Source organism: Sinocyclocheilus rhinocerous, unplaced genomic scaffold (assembly GCF_001515625.1).
Source record: "Sinocyclocheilus rhinocerous isolate Xijiao unplaced genomic scaffold, SAMN03320098_v1.1 scaffold1835, whole genome shotgun sequence".
NCBI lineage: Eukaryota > Metazoa > Chordata > Actinopteri > Cypriniformes > Cyprinidae > Sinocyclocheilus > Sinocyclocheilus rhinocerous.
In genome coordinates, this window is record NW_015655387.1 from 57,711 (window position 1) to 77,790 (window position 20,080).

The window sequence follows — 20,080 nt, forward strand, 5'->3', positions numbered from 1 at the left end:
GACAAAAGTGAAATTATATCTATGCATAAAACTTTGTATAAAGCATACAACTGCAACCTTACCTGACCCCATAAAAAGTAAAGCCAGTGGCCAAAATCTACACGACAAACAAAACACTATCAGAAGGTAAGAAAAAAAGAAAACCGTGTGAAGAAACACACAGTCCAGCAAAGACAGCAGAATCCACTTAGACCAAGCCCTGCTTTCCTTATTTCAATTCAAATTGTGATCCTTTGGATTCCAGGACACCGCTCCATATCCTCCTGCCAGCCACTCGGATACACAAATACACGTGTGTCCAAACCAAGTTCACAGATTTGTTCCATCAACTCACCTACTTTAGGGTAGCAGTTTGGGAGGAGTCTGGCAGGTGTCATCTGTCTTTAACATTCATTTAACCTTCATCATGTCTTGTTTATATAACAGTTGATTTTCTTAATAACTATATGCTAATATTCAAATATCCTTTCCATGTTAATTTGTGCATTATGCATTTCTTTGGTCTGTTATAATGAAAGACTTCTAAGTTGAAAATTAGATGCTCTCTTATTTTTTGCCTAAAATTTTTTGACTTTTTGAATTGCTGTCCATTTCAAAGGTAATTTAAGAATGAATCAAACTATTAAGAACTAATTTTGTTTGGACCTTAGTCTTGTTTTGTAAACAATTTTCTGTTTCGTCAGTCAACAGAGCCTCACAGCCCCTCATGTTAGCCTTACTTCCTAAAAACGTTTCGTAGTATAATAACACAGCTGAGAATGACTTCTTGGCACATGGCATAATGTTTTTATAATGGAATGTTTGACTGATGTTCAGCGTGTTCTGCTGGTTTCACTGATATGTATAAACATCTCACACGGCATACATGTCACATGACCCTTGAGATACCAAGAAGTTTTCTAACTCTCAGTATTATAAGTCATGGGTTCAATTCCCAGAGAAGGCTGATAAATATAGACTGATATATGTAAACTGAAAGCAGCACAAGTGACTTTGCTTAAAAGTGTCTGCTAAATGCAGCAGCAGTGCATTTATAGTCACATTAAACTGTACTGTTGTTGTCTTGTTTTCTGTCAGCTGTGAGAATCAGCAGTGAGCATGTGACCTATGCTGCACTGAATAGGCACTTTTTTATCATACCAATTTAAATGCTGGTTAGGTTAAGGTTTGGTTGATTTTCTTTGTCTATCAGTAGACCTCTGCTGGTAGATGATGTAACTACACCATGCCTTTATGTTGAATTCATAAATGGCTTTTTTATTATTTATATCACCTTATATTATATATATATATTTTTTTTTTCACTAAAACCCTTTTTGCATAGTGACTTTTTATATGTTCTGTTGGTTAATAAAAAACACACAAAAATTCAGCTCAATAAAATTCGACATTTATTTGCTGAAAAACACAGCATTGTATCATTTTGAGAAAAATGTCTCAGAAAATAAGTTTGCAATAGAATGTCGTCTTGATTTAATAGTATGTTTCTCTTTCCACCCAGCCTGAAAACAAAATAGCACTGATATTAGATTTTATTCTTAATTTCTTAAAGCAGTGAAATACTGTAGGGAAATATGTTATTACCTCCTTTTTTCATTGTTTCAAACCCTCATGCCACAAAGTCAGCTAGACAAATGAAAAGATTTGAGCGTGAAGACGCCCAATTACATGTGTGCAAAAGTCTAGATACGTCCACTTACCTTAGAGGATACATTCTGACGGCAACGTCCATGCCTGGGCAGTAGGACAAGAAAGCTGCCAGAGCAGCTTCCTCAAAAAAGGCAAAGATGAGGACTTTGTTTCTAGGAAAGAAGAAAAGAACAAATTGTGATAAGGCTTTAAGGTGAGCAGCCTCGTGCTGCAACTGAACAAACAATCCACCAATACGTTATGACTTCTTTGAAGCTTGTTTGCATCCCTTTGTTTACATACTTCATTCCCTGCTGTATGATGGAATTTCTTCTGGTCTTTACAATGATCAAGTCACCCCACTGCACAACCACAATACTGATGAAAAATGCTGTGTGGCAAGTGGACTCTATAATCTTTCTGGCCTCAAAGGTCTGCATCAGACAATTAAAACACAAGAACAAAGCAATGTTTATAAAAACATTTAAAAGACTGATTTTTCACATTTGTTCTATAATATAGAAGCTTTTTTGTTTCAATATATGGCTTGCTAAAGCTTTGACACTTACCCATTGTTGACCATAGCTGTCTTCCAGGTCACTGATAGATCTGTCTTCCCAACCAACTCGAAGTCCTGGCAGATAACTGGGCCAGAATCCATTCTCACTCATAACCACGATGTAGGTAAAGAACCCTGCAACTGCTTGGATCATACCTAAAAAGGAAAATCATGACAGTAAAATTAATTGCTTGCCCATATTCATATATGCTTATGCTAATTGTATAAATGTTAAAGATCTTTAACAGATGCTATGTGAAAAAATTCAGAGCTCTCTTTATGGAGTAAGAATGTGCTTACCGATTTGACCATATGCCATACTGATTAGCCTCGCGTTCACCAGTCTGTCTGTTTGAGCATTTCTGGGTTGTCTCTTCATGATGTCATTTTCTGCATTTTCATAAGCCAATGAGATAGCAGGAATCTGTGGCAACAATTAAAACAAGTTAAAAACAGATGAATAATTGAAAGATCTCTACGGTAATAATCATTTTTCTTACCAGATCAGTGCCCAGGTCAATGCAGAGAATGGTGACGGTGCCCAAAGGTAGAGGAATACCAACGAGGACAAACATGAGGAAGGGTGACATCTCAGGGATCTTACTAGTCAGCGTGTAGGCAATAGACTTCTTCAAGTTGTCAAAGATCAGACGTCCTGACGTGGAAGATACATTCAAAAAATAAGTGTCATAGTGACCTTGATAAATCTTCAGTCAAATAAGTTCTCAAAATCAATATCATACTGTGACGAGCGGGGGCGGAGCCGAGAGCCGTGGGAACGGAGCGAGGCCGGTGGAGTAATCATTGACACCATCACCGGTTACAGCTACAATGGCACCCTGATAAGAGAAATAAAATGCATTAAAATGGTTCCTGCTGGGAAAGATTTTCTAGTATCAATAGGATCTGATAGATAACTGTCTGAGGGTACCTGTCGCTGACAGCCTTCCACGATAATCAGCTTTTGTTGTGGAGAAGTTCTGGCGAAAACAATTTCTGTATGGTATTTGAGGATCTCATCCAGGTCGCTTTCATTCATATTCTTCAGTTCTCCACCATGGACCACACAGGCCTTAGCATCTCTAGAGGTACACATTGCATTAGCAGACATCTAGAGAAATTCCACATGCCACATCTGGAACTGGTTGAGATGATTGGTTTACCTTGGATTGACCTCTCCAACAGGAACGTTCAAACGTGCAGCAATGTCTTCCACAGTCTCATTGCCTTCAGAGATGATGCCAACACCCATTGCAATAGCCTTAGCTGTAATTGGATGGTCTCCAGTAACCATGATAACCTGTATGGGAAGAGTCATTCATTTTAATTACTTTGAATGAATAACCTTATTTGTAATTGAATGGTCACAAGTAATTATTTTCGGAATAATTTAATATGGGCACAGTAGATCTTCGATGATGACAACACCTTGATTCCAGCACTCCGGCATTTGGCCACAGCATCTGGTACAGCTGCACGAGGAGGATCGATCATGGACATGAGGCCAACAAAACACAGGTTCTCAGTGGGGAAGTTCACATCTTCAGTATCAAATGCAAAACCCTCAGGAAACTGGTCATCAGGGAGGCTAAAGTGGCAGAAGCCTATGAGAGAGGTCACAGAATTATTGACGTGCTGTAATTTACCATTTTGTGTGTTCATTTTATTCTGTTGCCATAAATTCATTGCGTATCCCAAGGTAAATTTCATAAGGTGGCTTTACCCAGCACTCTTTCTCCAAGACCTCCGAGTTCTACATAAGCATTTTGGAATGACTCTTTCATTTCATCGTCCAAAGCCTGCTCTTTTCCTTGAATCAAAATAGTAGAGCATCGATCCAAGATTCTCTCAGGGGCTCCTTTGAATGAATAACCTTATTTGTAATTGAATGGTCACAAGTAATTATTTTCGGAATAATTTAATATGGGCACAGTAGATCTTCGATGATGACAACACCTTGATTCCAGCACTCCGGCATTTGGCCACAGCATCTGGTACAGCTGCACGAGGAGGATCGATCATGGACATGAGGCCAACAAAACACAGGTTCTCAGTGGGGAAGTTCACATTTTCAGTATCAAATGCAAAACCCTCAGGAAACTGGTCATCAGGGAGGCTAAAGTGGCAGAAGCCTATGAGAGAGGTCACAGAATTATTGACGTGCTGTAATTTACCATTTTGTGTGTTCATTTTATTCTGTTGCCATAAATTCATTGCGTATCCCAAGGTAAATTTCATAAGGTGGCTTTACCCAGCACTCTTTCTCCAAGACCTCCGAGTTCTACATAAGCATTTTGGAATGACTCTTTCATTTCATCGTCCAAAGCCTGCTCTTTTCCTTGAATCAAAATAGTAGAGCATCGATCCAAGATTCTCTCAGGGGCTCCCTTCATCACCAGCAGGTGCTTAGACTCTGAAGAATTGGGATTCTTGTGGACTGAGAGCTAGAAAAGGCATATTAAAGGCCTATTAGGATGACCAGTTAATCTACAAACCAATCTCTAAACAACACCTCAACAAGAATACCTGATACTTGTTGGTGGAGTTGAAAGGGATCTCACAAATCTTTGTGTACTTCTCTCTCATTTCAATGACTGAACCACAGCACAGTTCAATACACTTTAGCAGGGCAGACTCTGAGGCATCGCCAGCTGTCTCTCGCTGCAAAACAGATTTGATTGAACAAAGTTTTCACTCACAATAACATTGCTAAATTAGCTACTGGAAGTTGCAAGTCCTAATGTAGCTCGTATATGTATTAAGATAACTAGAGGGAAACTCACGCTAAGGATTGGCAGATGGCTCTGTTCAGCACGAAAAACAGCACGATTGCAAAGGCCAGCAACACGTGAGAGGGCGGCCCAAGTAGCAGAGCTTCTGTCAAAGGAGGCTCCAGTCTGGTTCTCTGTGGTGTCTGCCTCGTGAATGTGGTTGTCAAACCACATGTGAGCGACGGTCATTCGGTTCTGGGTCAAAGTACCAGTCTTGTCAGAGCAGATGGTGGAGGTCGAGCCAAGAGTCTCCACGGCTTCGAGATTCTTCACCAGGCAGTTCTTCTTCGCCATACGTTTGGCGGTCAGAGTCAGACACACCTACATAAGTAGACACAAGCTAAGTAGTCACTTTTGGCTCAAACATACTAAAATATGACCAGGATTTATTGATTTAAAAATTTTTGAAACAGTTGAATAAACAACCAAAGTATAACTAAACAATCACTCTAACTTACAGTTACAGTGGCAGGGAGACCTTCAGGTACATTAGCGACAATGATTCCAATAAGGAAAACAACAGCTTCCAACCACCCATATCCAAGTATCAAGGACAGGATTAGGAAGGCCACACCCAGGAAGACGGCTACACCAGAGATGATGTGGATAAAGTGCTCAATCTCTTTAGCAATTGGTGTTTTTCCACCATCTAGACTGGAGGCAAGTGATGCAATACGACCCATGACAGTACAGTCACCGGTGTTGATGACAATCCCTCTTCCAGTACCTGGGTTTTATTATATTCAAGATATTTAGTTGTTTAGTTTGTTCAGCTATTATAAAATGCATGCAATGTATCCAACATAATACAGACACTTTTTTTGGTACCTTCAACACAGTTGGTTGAGAAAAACGCAATGTTTCTCGTCTCCAGGGGGTTTTCATGGGAGAAGTCAGGAGTACGAGACTGGGGCTCAGATTCACCAGTGAGGGAGGAGTTGTCCACCTGGAAAGGTAAAATGGAAGTTTCATAAAAAGGCATTGATGGGAAATATCACAATTACATTCCGAAATGCTTTAGGTCTTACCTTGCATCCATGTGCAGAGATGATTCGGAGATCAGCTGGGATTTTGTCTCCACCTATGACCTCCACAAGATCACCAGCGACTACCTCCTCCGCATTGATGACCTTTTTCTCTCCATCACGCACAACTAACGCTTGCTACATAACCAGAACACAACAATGAGTACATTCATGCCACAGGAAAGCTACAACTAAACATGAATGATTTAAGAGGTCGTTACTGTACCTGAGGAACAAGGTTCCTAAAAGATTCCATGATCTTAGAGCTCTTGGATTCTTGATAGTATGAGAACCATCCGTTGACTATGACAACAAAAGCTAGCACAAGTCCCAGGTACAGCTGCAAAACCACAATGAGGTTTTTAGATAATGTATGACAATGTACAGTACATAAAAATGAAGACAAAACATTTTGTCTCTCATACATTGTCATTCGCTGGTTCTTCGTTAGAGGCAGCCTGGATTCCATATGCCGTGAAACAAAGAAATGCACCAAACCACAGCAGTGTCTGGAATCCACCAAACAGCTGTGTGCAGAACTTGACCCATTCTGGAGTTGTAGGAGGTGGGGTCAGGGCATTAGGTCCATCACGCTCTAAGATCTCCTTTGCACGGGATGAAGACAAGCCCTGCCGTAGGGTATGAACATTGAATAATGTGGAGACAAAAAACTAGAGATACCAAAATTTGTAAACACCTATACAAATACTTATGCAAATTTCAAGACAGTAAAGCGTCTTGACTAAACAAGACAGGTATCTTAAGCTTAACATAAAACATTTCAGTTTTATCAAAAAGTCAACTTAAACCAAAAGAATGTGATCATTAACTAGTTTTTGTCTCCTTGTATTTTACATAAAAGGAGGCAAAACACATAATTCCATACAGGCAATCTGGAGTAACACATAAAATGTACTAAAAACATAAAATTTCCAAAACTCTCAATAAACCTCTGCTCACCTTATTCAAGTCAGTGCCGTATTTGCGAGAAAGTTCATCCAATGTCAGCTTGTGGTCGTCCTACAAAAGAGCAAAACCGCTTCAATCTCAGTTCAGCAGAGAAAATCTATAAATCACATTTTTGTACAGCATAATAATTCACATGTGCAGAAAATAATGAATGTAGTCGAGAAAGTATTGGACTTTTCTTGGTAGTTATAGTTTCAGACTTTATTTTGATAGTCCACTTTAGACATTCTACTAACTATAAGTACCTTTGTAACTACATGTCAACAAATTCTCATTAATTTGCAACTACATGTCTACTAACTAGTTACTTACTGTTAGTAGAATGTCTAAAGTGGATTATCGAAATAAAGTGTTACCTCAGATCATACCAGATATGTTAATGCTATGTGTAATGTATATATTAATTTCTCACCAGCTCCACTTCTTTCTTCAGTTCGTTCACATCCTTTTTCTTTTTTTTACCCTTTTTGGGCTTTTTGATTTCCTTCTCAGAAGTTGCCGTCAACGTGTACTCATCATTCCCCGTCTATAAAACATAATGTATATATGATATAAAAGTTAATACCATACCTGATTGGAACAGAGCCAAAGATGAAATCAACACAACGAATGGAACATCAGCAGAATAAAACATCCAGCAAAGTGACCAGGATCGCTGCGGAAAGGACCAGCATACACCAGCATGAGTTTCCATGCTGGCTTATGCTGGTTTGGTGCTAGTCTGTGGCGCTGATCAACCAGCATAGTCTGGTAAAGCTTGTTGACCAAAGAAGCTTTGCTAGTTAAACTAATTAAGCATCCAGTTTGGGCCCAGCCATCTCACCAGCATCCAAAACACAACATATGCCGGTTGTTTTACAAGATATGTTCAAGATAACAATAGTCCACTCACGCTGAGCCCCATGGTCCCAGTTTATTTCAACCCAAAATCTGTTGTTTTAGATTTCAGAAGTGCACACAAAGGAGACACAAGTGCCTGTGTGACCAATCCAAGTTCACAAAATTTATATTCTTCCAACTCACCTGTGTTTTGGGGAGGAGATCTGAGACATTTTGGGAGGGGTTTAGCAACTGTCATCCTTAACCTTTTATTTTAACCTTTCATTTATTTAACCTTCATCCATACAGGTAAGTCATTTTGGTGACATCGATGAGAAGGACTCGTTTTGATGTTTATGATGTTGCCAACAGCAATTTATCCACTATTATATTTATATCTACTACTAATATTTTTAATATGACTTATTTATATATGCATAAATATTTCATATTAATGTATATTTATATATAAATATATAATATATTAATTTCCATATTTATGATTATATTTAAAATGTATATTTATTTATATAGAAAGAGAATATATATATATATATATAATAATTTTAAGTAATTTTTTACATTTTAAAATTTAAATTTAAATTGAACTCTCCATTGCTTTTGTGCAAAAAGTCTAGGCATGTGCACTTAATTCATAGTAAACAATCTGAAAGCAATGTGTTCATGCCTGGAGAGAAGGACAGGAACGTTGCCAAAGCCGTTCAACAAACAGACCAAAAGTACAGCATGGTTTCTAAGAAATGAAGAGGATAACATAATGATAACTTTAATTCTCGCCATTGTGGCCTGTGGGGCGGTTGGAGGTGGAATGAGCAGTCATGAGCTGGAACTGAACAAACAGCTCACTCTGATAAATATCAGTCCAATGTTTTATGACTGCTTTGAAGCCGAAACATTTGTTTACATACTTCACTCCTTGCTGTAGGATAAAATTGTAAGCCTTAGATGATCAAGGCAGCACTCACAGAGCACACAGGAGCAACAGATCAAATGTCTGTATTAGTGTCTTTTGTGTATTTGTTTTGTGTAGTCTAATTTTATGCATGACTTTTATGTTCCCTGTTAACCAGACATCGGCATGGCTGATCACCAGCATATTCTGAATGTGCTGGTGCTTTCTTAACCAGGTTAACCAGCAAAGAACCAGAAAGAACATTCTGTGACCAGCATTACCAGCACCAGTATGGCTGTTCTGGTCCACAAGCAAGACCAGGACTAAACCACCATAAACCAGCTTGGACCGGCATAGAACTTCATGCTGGTATTTCACAGACTCCACCAGTTTTATGACTGTTGTCCACTTGTTTATTTCATGACTGTGTCAACTGTGCTTTTTGGCATCTGTAAAGAATCTGTAGATTCAAACGACTTCATTTCCAGCGATATTGTTGACTTGATTGCAAATGATTGCAAAGATACTATTTAAACTGAACTGAGCTGAATGAAGACATCACTGAATTCAATGATGAACTGTCTTTAACTGGAAAATTAGTGTTTACTATTGTCATTTTGCATTATTGACACACTATTTTCCTAATTAATGCTGTTCAGTTGCTTTGACACAATCTGTATTGTTAAAAGCGCTATATAAATAAAGGTGACTTGACTTGACTTGATTCTATATGTGGGCAGAATCAAGTGCTATAAATTGTGAATTTGTGCTTTGGAATTTGGACTTTGTCTGTGTTTTGTAAACCATTTTTTGTCTGTTATCAGTCAACAGAGCCCTCAGGCCTCATGTCCTTCACAATGCCTCAGACGCTTAGTCCACACTTAGGCCTACAGATTTAAGAAGTGTAGGTGGATCAGTGTTTTATGTTACTAATCCAAAATTATTATGGGTGAATTATGTGATTACAATAATTAATTTTTTTTTGCTAGTGGGAGCAAAAATGGCTGAAACAGCATAATGAGCAGCCAAAAAAATGATAATGAGTCATACATATGTTTTTCAGCGTGGCCTTTTTGTTGCAAATTATAGTTTTATCTTCATATGCAGTCGTAATATAAAACTACTTTTCATTAAAAAATAAATAAATAAATAGCATCATAATGTAACAGATATCTGCCATCAAAGAAAAAAGCATTAAAAAATTGCATAAAAATAATCAATTATTTCATTTACACACTTGAACAATGATTCACAAAATTTCACATCTGGTCAGTTTAGGGCTGTTGAAATTTTATAACAAACGTTACAGCGCAATGCAACAGCTGAAAGCTGGTCATATCAATAATGTTTTTAATATTTCATCTGTTAAGCAGGAGTCCACTTCTGTTAGTTGGTTTTGCAGCTCAATAAATGCTCCTTTTGTACTGAACAACAAGTTGTGAAAGTTACAGTATGTTTACACTGTACATCAAAGTCTGGTTTTAAATATAGAAAAAAAAAATCATAATATGACACCTTTCAATCTACTCTTCACCTTTGACCCGCTCTGCAGTCCTGTGGGTCACATTTCAAAGCGTGTTCTGCTTTTTATGCTTGGCTCCCATTAATGCAGCCATATTTTGTTTTTTGTTTCTAATAAAAGTCACTTATTAACTTCATATCATGAAATAGAGGTTTAGAGCAGCAGCATAATCTGTTTCAAGAATCAGTCCAGCATTACAGTGAAGTAGGCGTTTTGTGATTTAACAGAACAAGCACTCTTGTAATACACAGAATTCCACCGAAAAATAACGTTTTTTTCTTGACGTTGTAGAGAACATGTACACTAGGCCTCTCCTTTTCCTCTCAAAATGTAACAGCAATCAATGAACACATGATATGATGAACAAATAGCTAATGACTGAGAGAGACATAGAGGAGATTTCAATAATTATACATTATGATTTCTCGAAAGCAAGGCAATCAAAAGCAATCTTTTTTTTTTTTTTTAATTGGTGCTTAAATAGCTTTATTATTGGCATCTATGGTTCCATTAATAACTTTTAAGATTCATGGAAACATCTCAATGCACAAAGGTTCTTCAGATTATTAAATGTTCTTCACTCTTAGAATTTTTTTTTCTTTTAAGAACAGTTGTCTGAAAGGGTCTTTAAAAAAAAAAGGTTTCTCCAACGCATGGCTGCAAAAACATGCTTTTGGAAACTTTATTTTTAAAGAGTGTAGTGAACATTAGAGCTGATTGTGAGTCAGTGGACAACTAGAATCTGATGAAGACAGCTGCACACACTGTCACTTTAATAAAGCAAGATGTCTGACTATCCCCATCCTATAATAAAAATCCTAAGTATTATTTCGTAAGAAGAATGCAGAATGCATGACATCCTCACATCAACATTTTGAAAAATAAAAAGGTGTTGTCACTGCTGTTATGACAACATGAAACCTCAAAAGAACCTGTTTGGAAAACAATTATGAAATCTAATAGGTAAATAGTGGGAAATATTTTTTACTACAGCAAAATTTCATTTTGAAAAAATTATATATTAGCAATTTATTCTTGTATATTTTTTAAAATATATCAGATTTTTCTCCCATATGCGGTTTGCTATAAGACCGACAGACAGTGTTTCACGTTCTTATGTCTTGCGTGTTTACAGATGCTATGGAATAAGCAGAGGTCAGAGCTCTGAAACGAGTATGATGAAGCCGCCCTCCTTCATCCACACGCTGTCTGATTTGTCTCTGAAAATCTCGGAAGATTTCTCAGAATATCTGCCAGAGTTTGTTCTGAAACAGAGTTTGTTTTGAAAAAGTTCTAATCCAATTTGTGACGTTCCCTGATGATGTTCTCCATCATTTCATGTCATCATCCTACTGCCTGTAATATATATACAGTATATATATATATTGAAGAAGGCCTTCATATTTCTTTTTTTAATAAAAAATATTAAATCTGAACCAAAATGGAAATAAAAATAGGCCACATACAAATTTATGGCAAGGCAACATGGATATCCAGTATGTCACATTTTTTTTATTCTTATATTTGTTTATTTACCTAGATATAGCACACAAACTAAAGGATTACTTGTTTATTTTACATCATAAAACGTGTTTTCATCCTAAACGTGGTTTTAATCCTGCTTGATCTTAAAGTTCAGGGTGACCGGTGTGGAGGTCAAAGCAGATTTTGGATGATTAATTTGATTGACAGGCACAAGAACAGAGCAAGGACACAAAACAACCGGATGATCCATGTCTGACCGTTTTTTGTTCTGGATACAGACCAAGGTCAAAGGTCGGAGATTTCCACTTAAAAAGACTTAAAAATGACACCCACAGCAGAAAGAAGACTTTTACACAGAAAATGCTTTATGAAGATTGCCAGCTAAAATCATCCACGATTCAGAAACAATGAAATGTTGTGGCACTTATGTCAAATTAGCTGTTGATGCAACAGAAAAAATAAATAAAACATCTTAAAGAAAGAAAATATTGAAAGGAATTGAAGATGATACTGAGAATTTCTTTCCAGACCAAACTGACTGTTTATAGTTTCAAAATATTGAAACCATTTCTCGATGCTCAGAGAGGACTAATAGTTATTAGAAGTATAGCTTACAATAAATAGTAGAGAACTGGTCTTTAAAGGACTTGAACACACACTAACTGTGTGTTACTGGTGGAGCAGACACAGTAAAAGAAACACATTAAGAATCTTCTAGACTTTCCTCTCGCCCGTATCAGCTGATGTGAGGATGAACAGGACTGCACTGGAGTCACATTACAGCTGCAAACATCCACAGCACGCTCTGGATGGATGTGAACTGGAGCTGTTTGTTTGAGGTGCAATGCTTTCTCTCTCCACTGGGTGGAGTGTTGGTACGGAAGCCTGAGAGGCCATGCATTTGTTTTTCTACATTTTTTGGGCTCAGCATAAAAACTTTTCTCATGATCTCTCATTTTGGCATCAGAAAAAAAAATGGTACATACATAATACAGCTTTATAGAGTGTTCATACATACATATAAAGCTGCATTATGCATGTACATTTTTTTTCTTAAGCCAAAATTGTAAAATTGTGAGATTGTAAGAAAACATGTTATGCTGAGCTCACAAGCAAATTTAGAATATATATCCTGAATGAACCCTATATAAATATAACTTTTGTTACTTTTGGACCAAGAAATACAAAAAATACACAATAGTATTTTGTCAAGATCACAAAAAAAAAATCAACATAATACAATTAACAAAAATAATTTATGAAGATAAAAATGCATGAACTCTTTCATAGTACATAAATATAATCATATAGTCACATTCAAGAGCACACATGTGATTATACATTTGATAATAAATTAAAATTGCCCTCCCTAGGAAGAGATAATATTATCTATCTATCTATCTATCTATCAACTATCTATCTATCCATCCATCCATCCATCCATCCATCTATCTATCAACTATCTATCTATCTATCTATCTATCTATCTATCCATCCATCCATCCATCTATCCATCTATCCATCTATCCATCTATCTATCTATCAACTATCTATCTATCTATCTATCTATCTGTCTATCTGTCTATCATCTATCTATCTATCTATCTATCTATCTATCATCTATCTATCTGTCTATCTATCTATCTATCTATGTTCATAATAAGTGGATGAATTATCAATACACTTTATTTTTGTTTTGCCTTCTCTGAAGAGAGTGTATATTGCATGTAAAAAATTAATAAAATATTGCAATTAATATTCACAAATTACAGACAAACATTATAAATGATATTATATATGTTATCTATAAAATTGTATATTGTATATTATCAACAAATACTCATGCAGGCAATGAGACAGCAGAAAATGATCAAAGACCTCAGTGAAATGCATTAATGAAGAGCTCATAATTCACCTGATCTGAAGCCAAAAGCTCTTAATCAATTCGGTCGCAGTTGAAACCTGGCAGAATCTCTGGGCTGGGGATGTGAAGAGGAGGCACTTGAGTGCAGCTAGTGATATTAATGCACCAAAAGCTGGTTTGCCAAATGCTATAAAGCTCACTAAGGTGAAGAAGCCAATAGCCTAATGGATTGGTTAAACTCAGCCTGGAGGAAAAGCAATGGAAAGAATGGTCACATTAACAGTGTTTGAGCCTGAATGTCTGTAACAAAAAAATAAAAATAAAAATACTTACAGTTAAACAGTAATTTGTGTGTACGAAACTGTTTTTGACCAAATAATTCAAATTCCGAAACAATCACACAACATGAAGCTTCGTAATTAATTTTTCATCGAAGAGACAGATGGCGCTGTTTCCTTGCGGTTGAATTTATTTAAATGCGTTTTCATTTCTCGCCACTAGATGGTGCTGAAGCGCTTTGTACTCAGGCTGAGAGCTGGAGGACAAAATGATGCAGGTTCTTCCACTGAAATCCATCATTCATCAGTTTACTGAAGAATAACTGCATTGTGTTGCTTCAGTCCATGACTGGCTCTGAATTAAAGGCTTATGCAACCAACAAATAACTTTTGGTTTTACTTCACAAATGTACTAATTATAGTCAGGTCAGGGCACCTGGATACACAGACATTGAAATGACAGTAAATCTCTAGTTACTATGTCAAACAGAGCCAGGATTAAAACTCTGTGTTTTTAGTCAATAAACAGATGGATATTGGTGATGGAACACTTGTCTGGTTCATTTATATTTCTGTTTGTGCGTCAGCATGTTCAACCATCTGCTGTTTTATTATTTCTGGTGTACAGGAGCTCTATCTGTTTGGCTCAAATGAGCTAAATAATTGCAGCAGTATTTCCAGCGTGTGTCATGTGACTGTAGATTAGCTCAATCGCTGCTAGAATGTCATATTACAGGCACTGTTCTTCTGAACGCTGATTTTAATAGTCAGAAAATCCTCTCCTTGTGCTGTTGATAAAGAGTATTTATGTGCGTAAATGGCTGTTTGCATTATGGACTACATTTGGAGCTTGAGAATCATATTATTTAAAAAAAATATATATATAAACATGACCAATATAATAATAAAAATGTTATTTTTGTGTGTTACCTTTTAACACTTTGAAATAATAATTGTATATTCTAAAGTTTATAGTAAGACTTTTTTGGGGGGGGGGTTTGAAAAACACAGGAAAAACATTAAAATTGTGAAATATTATTACAATTTAAAATAGCTGTTTTCTATGTGAATATTTGTTAAAATGTAATTTATTTCTGTGATCAAAGCTGAATTTTCAGCATCATTACTCCAGTCTTCAGTGTCACATGATCTTCAGAAATCATTTTAATATGCTGATTTGCTGCTCAAGAAACATTTCTGATTATTATCAATGTTGAAAACAGTTGTGCTGTTTAATATTTTTGTGGAAATCATGATACATTTTATTTTTCAGGATTCACATATGAATAGAACGTGCAAACAGAAATCTTTTGTAACATTGTAAATGTCTTTACTGTCACTTTTGATCAATTTAATGCTGCTGAATGAAAGTATTAATTAAACGGCAGTGTATAAATATATCTTATTTTCATTTATATAGAGTTTGTCGGGAAAAAACTTGGAAAAACTGAATGGAAAATGATGATTTGATCTATTATGCAGCTTGACAGACATCAATAAACTATTGCTGGTGGAAAAAGCTGTGACAATTCTTCCATATTTTTCTTGTTCCATGGAAAGAAACAGCAGCATACGGGTTTGAAATAACATGAGGGTGAGTAAATAAATGACAGAATTTTCATTTTTATCAGAACTAATCCTTTAAATAAGTGTAAAAAAAAAGGATACGAGAACGAACACAGCTGGGTTCCTCATTTAAACTGTGCTGTCTGTAATGTAATCAGGTCTCCTGACTCATGTTCACGTCAGATAAATGTACATTACATCCGCCCCTGCTGCTCACGTGGAGACCGGAGTTTGCAGCGGCTCAAAGCTGCTGGATTGTGTAACAAACGGAATGTTTTGGAATCTCTAAGAACTATTCCATTGTTCACAGCCATGTGAGACGGAGTCAGAGGTCAGAGGTCAACCACAGTGGCACGCAAACAGAGAGAGAAGTGAGGACGAGTGCTACGGACACAAGGGCAAAAGGACAAGGTCACTGAAAACAGCTATTTAAAACAAGCCATGTATTGCTCATTTTTAGGAACAATGAGTCTAAAATTCTTCTTTAAGTGATGCATTTATAATCATGTGATGATGATTTAACAGTAAAGTAATTGTTTTGAAGGTTATGATTCAGAGTTATGTTTATTTGCGATTCCGCTTCAGCTAGACTGAGTTTTCAGGACGGTGTGAATTATGACACACATTTCACACTCCATCCTGAAAATCCACGAACCCACAGCTGTTACACAACTACTAAAAATGAGTTCAAAACGAAGAGGAAAAAAGTATTCCTTCTCATAGGAAAAGAACATCACTAGTGAGATTGCGTTAAAGGAATAGTTTACCCAAAATTTGAGCATTGCATCACTTGTTCAGCAATGGATGCTCTGCAGTGAATGGGTGCCGTCAGAATGAGAGTCCAAACAGTTAATACAAAAAAAAAACAAAAAAAAAATCCTAATGGATTTGTCTCTTACAAACAGCAGCTTTTGTCTTCTCCAGATGTTAACTGATGGACTGGAGTGCTGTGGATTACTTGTAGGTTATTGTGATGTTTTTATCAGCTTTTTGGCCTCTCATCCCGCCGGCACCCATTCACTGCAGAGCATCCACTGCTGAGACACTGATGCAATGATGAAGAAACAAACACATTTCCAGCAAACTTTCATTTTTAGGTGACCTATTGCTTTAAAATCTCACTTGTTTCTTCTAGACAGCAGAATAAAGAGCATAAAGTAAGCATGAGGATAATAAAGTAAACATAAATAGTCTTTCCCCAAAGGAATTTTAAGAGAAACATCTCAGACACTGTTGATACTTCAGTGGAACGTATGAGCTATAAAGTTTTCCATGACTTGAATGAACTTTTTCCATGTTTGTGATGTAACTGCTTAAACATGCTGACAGAGTCGTTCACAATCAGTCAGTAACATCATTCATGTCAGCTAAATAGATGCTTATGCTGTTTGTTAGTGAAGTGTGCAAGATAAAAATGGAAATTCTGTTGAAGAATTTTTTTCCGTACAGTCAGGATTTTCAATGGTTTTCAGGAATCAGGGCCAGCGTGTTTTATATTAGATGACGACGGCCTGAAAGACCCTGACATGTCAGGCCTTATTCTAAGCTGTTAATCTTTTGAGCTGAGGTTTACTGTTTCAGAACCAAATATAGCATCAATATAATTCAGTCAAAACCATAAAAACTGTTATAAAAGTTCATTCAAAAGGCAGTTGAATAGAAAGCGGCAATGCATGTCTTTCCTAGAAAGTGATTATGATATCAATCACTGCGTGTGTAGGAAGCCATACTTTATATTTAAGACTGCTTAATGCTGTCTTATAATGTCTTATAAGCCTGTAGTGAAGTATGTCTTTTAACACGTGTTCACATGTAAACACAACACGTATATGTGCCTGATTTCCCATGTTATTTTAGTATTATTTATATACTATTATAGTATTTATTTGTATATTCTAGAGGTATTTATTAATATTTTCCTTTATTTTAGTTAAAGTTTTACTTTTGTTCCATTGTTTTGTCATTTTTTTAGTTCTTGTTTTCTAATGTTTCTATTTACCATGGATTTATTTTTATTGTAGTTGTAATTTAATTTTAGTACTTCAGTTTCAACTTTTTCAGAACAACATATTTCAGGTAGTTCTCAAGGCAACATTTCTCATTTTCGTTCAAGTTTTTCCATCTAATATTTTATTTAATATCTACTCTAATCAACAAACAAAAAAGATTATATTTAATAATTGTAGTTAACAATAGCAACTGCTGATTCCACACAGACATTTTCCTTTCTCTACCAACCTAAGTACCATAGTATTACCATGATCTATCTATCTATCTATCTATCTATCTATCATTATAAAAATGTTTATTTCATTCCTTCAAATTTTGACAAACCTCAGGCCTTCCTTTCATTTGCATTTATTTCAATAATATTCTAATTTAATTTCAACATGCAGTTTGCTCATTGAGAAGAAGCCTATACTAATATAAATTAACCGGCTATTTTCTTTAGGACGACTCCAAAGCTTTCCTACAAATGTGATCCACTAGATGCCAGAACAGCAGCGCAGTCAGGAGCTCTGAAGAACACGTCTGATTGGAGCGACTGCGGCTCCATTAGCTCCAGACTGATGATCCGGTGGGGCTGTTGCTGCTTTTATTGGCTCGTACATCATAGCTAGTGTGCACTACACTTCTGTCTGCAAACGGCTCCCCGGGGAGCCCAGATCTCGCTGCACCGGTCCATCGACGAGCACTAATGCCCTCCCCTCGACCGCCACTGCAGTGCGGTATAAAGCGAGGTGGGGGCTGATATCAGATATATGGCTTAATCTGCAATCAGCAGGATTTCTTTGCACTGCTAGATTGACTCTTTCTGGGCACTGAAAAGCTTTTAGTAAAATAAGCGAGATGATGCATTACGATGCAGTTTAGTATGTTTTTGACTTAATAAACAGAAGGCAAAGATGGTTTTAAGTTGTCTTTTACATGCATTTGCTTGCATGTGCAAATTTCATTATTGCATGCTGTTGCTAGGGAGTTCTGGGTGGTTGCTAGGTGGTTTCTGCCTGTCTTCTGGTGCAATGTGCATCTGTGGGATTTTTTACACTGAACTGTTGTATTTGGTGATCGCAGCACCAAGAGCACTAGTGATGATCGATTAAAGCCATGAATGAATAGACCATATAATTTGGCAGGTTTGAAGCAGCACACAGAGACACGCCTTTCTCAAGCTCATCAGTTAAAACAGGACTACTGTGACTTTTGTTTGTTCAGTTTATGCTCATCTGGTGGTTTCCTAGCAGGTCTGAACTGGTAAAGTGGGTCAGTCAGCATGATTTTTGTGAAGCTGGTTGACCAAAGTAGATTTGCTGTTTAATGGGGGCAAACCAGCAGACCAACATCTACAACAAACACTGGTGGCTTTACTGAACTGTTCGGCTCTTTCACTAAATTATTAAATTAAATTGTGAATTTCACAAACAGGCTTAGGTATGGAAACCCATTTCCGCCACTGAATAAAAATAAAAAACAGTTATTGCGACTTTTTATCTCACAATTCTGACTTTTTTCTCAGAATTGTGTGATATAAACTCACAATTGCGAGTTATAAAGTCAGAATTGCGAGATATAGTCACAATTGCGAGATAAAAATGTGCAATTCTGACTTTTCTCTCGCAACTGCGAGTTTATATCTCGCAATTATAACACGCAATTGCGAGATATAAAGTCAGAATTGCTGTTTTTGACTTAATAAACAGAAGGCAAAGATGGTTTTAAGTTGTCTTTTACATGCATTTGCTTGCATGTGCAAATTTCATTATTGCATGCTGTTGCTAGGGAGTTCTGGGTGGTTGCTAGGTGGTTTCTGCCTGTCTTCTGGTGCAATGTGCATCTGTGGGATTTTTTACACTGAACTGTTGTATTTGGTGATCGCAGCACCAAGAGCACTAGTGATGATCGATTAAAGCCATGAATGAATAGACCATATAATTTGGCAGGTTTGAAGCAGCACACAGAGACACGCCTTTCTCAAGCTCATCAGTTAAAACAGGACTACTGTGACTTTTGTTTGTTCAGTTTATGCTCATCTGGTGGTTTCCTAGCAGGTCTGAACTGGTAAAGTGGGTCAGTCAGCATGATTTTTGTGAAGCTGGTTGACCAAAGTAGATTTGCTGTTTAATGGGGGCAAACCAGCAGACCAACATCTACAACAAACACTGGTGGCTTTACTGAACTGTTCGGCTCTTTCACTAAATTATTAAATTAAATTGTGAATTTCACAAACAGGCTTAGGTATGGAAACCCATTTCCGCCACTGAATAAAAATAAAAAACAGTTATTGCGACTTTTTATCTCACAATTCTGACTTTTTTCTCAGAATTGTGTGATATAAACTCACAATTGCGAGTTATAAAGTCAGAATTGCGAGATATAGTCACAATTGCGAGATAAAAATGTGCAATTCTGACTTTTCTCTCGCAACTGCGAGTTTATATCTCGCAATTATAACACGCAATTGCGAGATATAAAGTCAGAATTGCGTGATATAAACTCGCAATTGTGAGATAAAAAGTTGCAATTATCTTTTTTATTTTTTATTCAGTGGTGGAAACGGCCTTCCATACTTAGGAAATCTGAAACCAAAAAAATAATAATAATAAATTAAAAAGAAGGCAGAAGAAACAGCTGGAAAAAATAAACTCTTAAGGACTGGGTGTTGTGTGGAGACACTTAAGA

The 20,080-nt window shown here is 36.7% G+C and overlaps 1 pseudogene; it reads right to left on the reverse strand.

The window, feature by feature from the left end:
• Nucleotides 1-1,696: 1,696 nt before the first annotated feature.
• Nucleotides 1,697-7,916, reverse strand: LOC107718014 (sodium/potassium-transporting ATPase subunit alpha-1-like; annotated as a pseudogene).
• Nucleotides 7,917-20,080: the final 12,164 nt, after the last annotated feature.